This window comes from Orycteropus afer, unplaced genomic scaffold, assembly GCF_000298275.1.
Source record: "Orycteropus afer afer isolate SDZICR_OR568_19922 unplaced genomic scaffold, OryAfe1.0 scaffold00005, whole genome shotgun sequence".
Classification (NCBI taxonomy): Eukaryota; Metazoa; Chordata; class Mammalia; order Tubulidentata; family Orycteropodidae; genus Orycteropus; species Orycteropus afer.
The window spans coordinates 32,243,170-32,249,818 of record NW_006921592.1 but is presented as its reverse complement, the minus strand read 5'-3'; positions in this window follow the sequence as shown (position 1 = coordinate 32,249,818).

The window sequence follows — 6,649 nt, the reverse complement described above, 5'->3', positions numbered from 1 at the left end:
CTTGTTCACCCATCTATCCGTCCCTATACCCATGTTTGCTTTCACTGACAACTCAGTACTGTATATGCAAAGGGGTTCATATTTGTTGTTTGTACTGGATGGCAGTGATTTTAAACATCATGATGTAATACATTAGCATTTGTGGAAATAGCAAGGCAAAGATTTTGAGGGGATAGTATAGAGTATCATAAACTATCATGATAATTTCTACTGCAGAGTCGATGTGTTTTTGGGGCACCTCCTGTACTGAACAATGGAGCTATTTGCCTGGATAAGAGTCCCTTAGAACAGTGAAGACCACGGGATAGCATGTCAGGTTAATGAAAGCCCTGTGGGGGTTGATCACTTCCGTTTTCAGCTTTAGCTTTAGGGTGTTTCAGGTTTTCTTCTTCTTTTTTTTAAGTACCATACTGTTCTCCTCAACTTGTTTTTTTTCATGTAACAAAGATCATTTTCCTCCAAGTCAATGGACATAGTTTTCTTTATTGAAGTATATTCATTGTTTCATTTTTCATTTTAAAAGTAATATATACACACTGTACAAAATGTGGAAAGTACAGAAAAGTACAAAAAAAAAAAAAAAAAAAGATCACCCATAATACCTTCCAGAGAGAATCACTCTTCAGATTTATTTCCTTGTAGTTTTCTCCTGTTGGTTTACCTTTTACCCTAGATTTATTGTGGGGTAATTTACATACAATAAAATTCACCCATCTTAAAAATAAAGTTTGGTAATTGTGTGTAGTCATGAAACACCTCCACAATCTGGATACACACCATTTTCATCACCCTAAAAAGTTCACTCATTCCCCTTTGTAGTCAACCTCTCCCCTCAAGCCCCAGCTTCAGGCAGTCACTGAGCTGCTTTCTGTCTCCTGGTGTTGCCTGTTGTGGATCTTCCTATAAACAACAGCACACCATATGCAGTCTTTTGTGTTCGACTTCTTTCATCGAACGTATGATTTTGAGATTGCTTCATGTTGCATGTATTAATACGCCATGCCTTTTTATCATTGAGTGATATTCCACAATATGAATATTCTGCATTTTTTTAATCCATTTCTACTTGATGGGCATTTGACTTTTTTCCAGTTCTTGACTATTATAAATAAAGCTGTGAACATTCACATACAAGTCTTTTTATGGATATGTTTTGATTTCTCTTTGCAGAGTGAGGTTGATTAACTTTAGAAAATAATAGAATAAGCTATCTGTAAGGAAAAATGAACTTCAACCTTTACCTCGCACACAGCAATCAACTCAAAATGTATCATAAACCTAAATTTAAGAGCTATAATATTTCTCTTCTAGAAGAAAATATCAGGGAAAATCTTGGTGGCAAAGATGTCTTAAACAAGACACCCAAAGCATGGGCTCTATGGTCTTGGATTCCTAGGGCTGCCATAGCAAAACCCCACAACATGTGTGGCTTTAAGGAGTGGAAATGTATTGTATCACAGTTCTGGAGGGTAGAAATTTCAAAACTAGGGTGTTAAAGAGCTGTGTCTTTTCTTGGTGGCTTCTAGGAGAAGCTCATTCCTTGTCTCTCTCAGCTTCTTATACCCTGGGCATTTCTTGGCTTTTTTGCTGTGGTTTGTAGGCAGATCCTTATATGCCATCTTTCTCCGGTGTGGGACCCTCTTTCCATGTCTGCCCTCCCTTTCATAAAACACCACTCAGAAGGGTTTAAGACTGGGACACACCCTGTTGTTGTTGTTGTTATGTGCCAGTCGACTCAGACCCAACTCATAGCGACCCCTCCTTGGGTTTCCGAGGCAGTATCACTACGGAAGTAGATTGCCCTATCTTCCTTCCAAGGAGTGGCTGGTGGGTTTGAACCACCAGCCTTCTGGTTAGCAGTCAAGTGCCTTAGCCACTATGCTACCAGAGCTCCCTAATCTGGTATAATGTAAGTGATACTATCGATTTTCAAAGAAAGACCCTATTTCACCAAAGAGGTCATATTCACACATACAGGGATTAGGACTTAAATGTTTCTTTTTGGTGGGCCCAGGGCAATCCATAAGGAGCTCTGGTGGTGGTTAAAGCATTCAGCTGCTAGCCGAAAGGTCAGTGGTTCAAATTTACCAGCTGCTCTGTGGGACAAATATGAGGCAGTCGCTTTCTGTAAAGATTTACAGCCTTAGAAACCCCATGGGGCAGTTTTACTTTGTCCTACAGAGTCACTATGAGTCAGTTGACTCAATGGCAGTGAGTTTGGTTTTGCTTTAATTCAATCCATAGCACCTTAAAAGAAAAAACTGATTAAGTGGACTTCATTAAAATGGAAAACTTTGCCTTTTGAAAAATGCAATTTAGAAAACAAAAAGGTAAGTCAGAGACTAGGAACATTTCTTGAGAGGCCAAGTCCTTAAAGTTGTTAGATGCCATTGAGTTGATTTTTGACTCATAGTGATGCCATGTGACAGAACTGCCCATAGAGTTCCCTAGGCTGTCATCTTTACAGGAACAGATGGCCAGGTCTTTCTCCAGTGGAGCTGTGGGGTGCGTTCCAGCCACCAACGAACCATTCATTGTACCACCTAGGGACTCAAATCCTTAATAAATTGAGAGAGTTTGCCATAGAGTTGAATACCAATCTCTACTGCTTTAAGCTCAATTTCTAGTTTTTAGCCCCTAACTCTCCTTTGATAGTCTTCCTTGAAAATGCTTATTGAGGGCTTCCTATGCCAGGTGCTATACTCAGTGCTGGGGCGATATCAAGGAGCATAAACTCCAGTATCTGTTCACATCTCCTGTGTACATTTGCAAGGGGCTCCTCCCTGCACATAGCCCATCCCCACAACCCCATCCTCCATGATTAACGATCTTACTAAAATCGGATCCAGTGACTCTCCAGCTCAAACTCTTCACCCACAGAGCGCCAAATTCTTTTTGCATGTTTGATAAGGCTGAGGAAGCACAGACCACAACATCCTGTCTTGGTTCCAGAATGGATGAGAATCACAACTTGGACTCGGCTCAAAGATGTTTTCGCTTCTGTTAACTCCCAGACCAGCAAGCCAACACTGCAAAGATGTGCTCCAATGATAAATCAACTCAGATAAGGATAGCAGTACATGAACATATGACTCTAGTTTCTCTTAGCATCTCATGGTAGCAGCACAGTTCCCCTGAAGTGAGGAGCCTGCAGGGTAGTCAGAGGAGCTAGGGCCCCAGATGTCCTTCAGGATGGGACAAACTGAGAGCTATTCCACGTATGCATATGCCATAGTCCATCATTTCTAAAATGCACATAGTTTTGCATCTTTGAAAGACACATTGATATCTTTCAATCAATGATATCCTACACAATTAATTGGTAGAAGTTTCTTCTTATTGTCAAGTCAGCTCCAACTCATGGTGACCTTATGTGCAACAGAATGAAATATTGCTCAGTCTGCACCTTCCTCACAATTGTTGGTTTGTTTGACTCCATTGTTGCAACTATTGTGTCAGTTTATCTCATGGAAAGCTCCCCTTGTTTTCACTGACCCTTTCTTTACCACACATGATGCCCTTTTCTAGCAATTGGTGTTTCCTAATGACATGTCCAAAGTGAGCAGGACTAAGTCTTGCTGTCCTCACTCCTAAGGAGCGTTCTGGTCAGACGTCCTCCAAAACAGACTTGGGTTTTGGTGGTACATAAAATAATAATTCATTTATGACTGATAGGCTTTTCTTGGCTGTAATCTTTAGATCATATTTTTCTTCTGTGGAGCCTCTGAGTGGGTTCTATCCACCAACCTTTCAGTTAGCACCTGAGTGCTTAACCATTTGTACCACGTGGGCTCCTTACACAGATAAGTAGGTATATATTATTCTTGTTTGGTGCCATTGAGTCAGTTCTGACTTAGAGCTACCCTACGTGCAAAGAACAAAATATTGCCCAGTCCTGCACCACCCTCACAATCTGCTATGCTTGAGCTGATCATCTCAAACACTGTGTCAATACTTCTCATTGAGGGGCTTCCCTTTTTTCGACAACCCTCTACTTTACCAAGCATCATATTCTTCTCCAGGGACTGCTCCCTTCTGACTCCATAACCAAAGAAAGTAAGACAAAGTTTGGCTAGTCTCTATTCTAAGGAGCATTCTGGCTGTTCTTCCTCCAAGATAGATTTGTTTGTTCTTCTGGCAGCCCATGGTACTTTCAGTATTCTTTGCCAACACCACAAGTCAAATGCATCAGTTCATCTGTGATCTTCCTTATTCATTATCCAGCTGTCACATGCAAATGAGTCTATTGAAAATACCATGGCTTGCTTCAGGCATACCTTAGTCTTCAAAGTGACATCTTTGCTCTTAAACATTTTTAAAAGGTGGGTTTTTTTTTTTTTTTTCAGCAGCAGCAGATGTGTCCAATGCAATACTCATTTTATTTCTTGAGTGCTGCTTCCATGGACATTGATTATGGAGCCACATAAAATGAAATTCTTGACAATTTCAAACTTTTCTCCATTTATTATGATGCTGCTTATTGGTCCAGTTGTGAGGTTTTTGTTTTCTTTATGTTGAGGTGTAATCCATACTGAAGGCACTTCATCATAAGCACTTCCAATCTTCTTCACTGCCAGCAAACAAGGTTGCGTCATCTCCATATCACAGATTGTTAATGAGTCCTCTTCCAATCCTGATGTCACATTCTTCATATAGTCCAGCTTCTCTGCTTATTTGCTCAGTATAAGATTGAAAAAGTATGGTGAAAGGATACAACCCTGATGCACACCTTTCCTGACTTTAAACCATGCAGTATCCCCTTGTTCTGTTCAAACCACTGCCTCTTGGTCTATGTATAGGTTCCTCATGACCACAATTAAGTGCTCTGGAGTTCCCATTCTTTACAATGTTACCCATAATTTGTTATGACTCACAAGTTGAAAGCCTTTGCATAGTCAATAAAACATAGGTAAACATCTTTCTGTTATTCTTTGCTCTCAGTGAAGATCCATCTGACATCAGCAATGATATCCCTCATCCCACATCCTCTTCTGAGTACAGTTTGAATTTCTGGCAGTTTCCTATTGATATACTGCTGCAAATTTTTTTAAATTATTTTCAGCAAAATTTTACTTGCACTTGATATTAATGATATGATTTTATAATTTCTGCATTCTGTTATTTGGAATGAGCACAAATATATGGATCACTTGGCCAGGTAGCTGTCTGCCAAATTTCTTGGCAAAAACAATTGAGCACCTCCAGCACTGCATCCATTTGTTGAAACATGTCAGGGGTATTCCATCAATTCCTGGTTCCCTATTTTTTGCCAATACCTTCAGTGCAGCGTGGACTTCTTCCTTCAGTACCATTGGTTCTTGATTGTAAGCTCCCTCCTGAAATGGCTGAATGTCGACCAATTCTTTTTCTTTTCTTTTTAATTTTTATTGTGAAAGTTTACAGAGCAAATTTATTTTCCATATAGCAGCTCACATATTTTGTCTCATTACATTGACTATAATTTCCCACAATGCAACAGCTCCCCTCTCACTTCCTCCCCACAGTTATCTCTTCCATGTGTCCTTCCCTCCCATGTTCTCCTGCCCCCCAGGCTTTCTCCCTGTGCATACACAGCCCTTCTATTCTCCCATAATTTATCTCTCCAAGAAGTGTATCTAGCTAATGTAAATATTCAGCTCATATGCCCATCTTTTGTTTGGCTGGAAGCCACAGGAGTAGGTTCAATTCCAGACCTGAAGGACCACTAGAGGTCATAGTCTCAGGGGGTCCACCAGGCTCTATCAGATCAACAAAACTGGTCCTCCCCCCCCTTTTTTTTTTTTTTTATGATTTTGAATTTTGTTCCACATTGTTCTCCCACTCTATCCAGGATCTCCTACATAGATCCCCTTCCGAGTGGTTGACAGTGGTAGCCAGGCACCATCTAGTTCTTCTGGTCTCATAGTCATATAGGCTGAGGATCACATGGTGTACCAGTCCCTTGGACTAATTGTTTCCATGTGTCTTTGATTTCCTTCATTCTTCTTTTCTCTGGACGAGGAGAGCTCATTATTGCATCTAGATGGCTGCTTCAAACTTTTAAGATCCCAGTCACTACCTGACCATTTCTTTTTACTACAGTGACTGTGTATTCCTTCCATCTTTTGATGCTTCCTGCATCACTCAATATTTTGTCCATAGAATTCTTCAATATTGCAACTCGAGACTTGAATTTTTCCTTCAATTCTTTCAGCTTGAGAAATGCTGAGCATGTTCTTCCCCTTTGATTTTCCACTTCCATGTCTTTGCACATTTCATTATAATACTTTACTTTGTCCTCTCAAGATGCCCTTTGAAATCTTCTGTTTAGCTCTTTTATTTCATCATTTCTTCCATTCACGCTCCTTTCAAGAGTGAGTTTCAGAGTCTAGAAGGACATCTTTTTTGGTCTTCTCTTTCTTTCTTTTCTCTTTAATGACCTTTTGCTTTCTTCATGCATGGTATCTTTGATGTCATCCCACAACTCTCCTGGCCTTCAGTCATTGATGTTCAATGCATCAAATCTATCATTCAGATAGTCTCTAAATTCAGGTGGGATATGCTCAAAGTCATATTTTGGCTCTCATGGACTTGTTTTAACTTTCTTCATCTTCAATTTCAACTTCCATTTGATCAATTGATGACCTATTCCACAGTTGGCCCCTGGCCT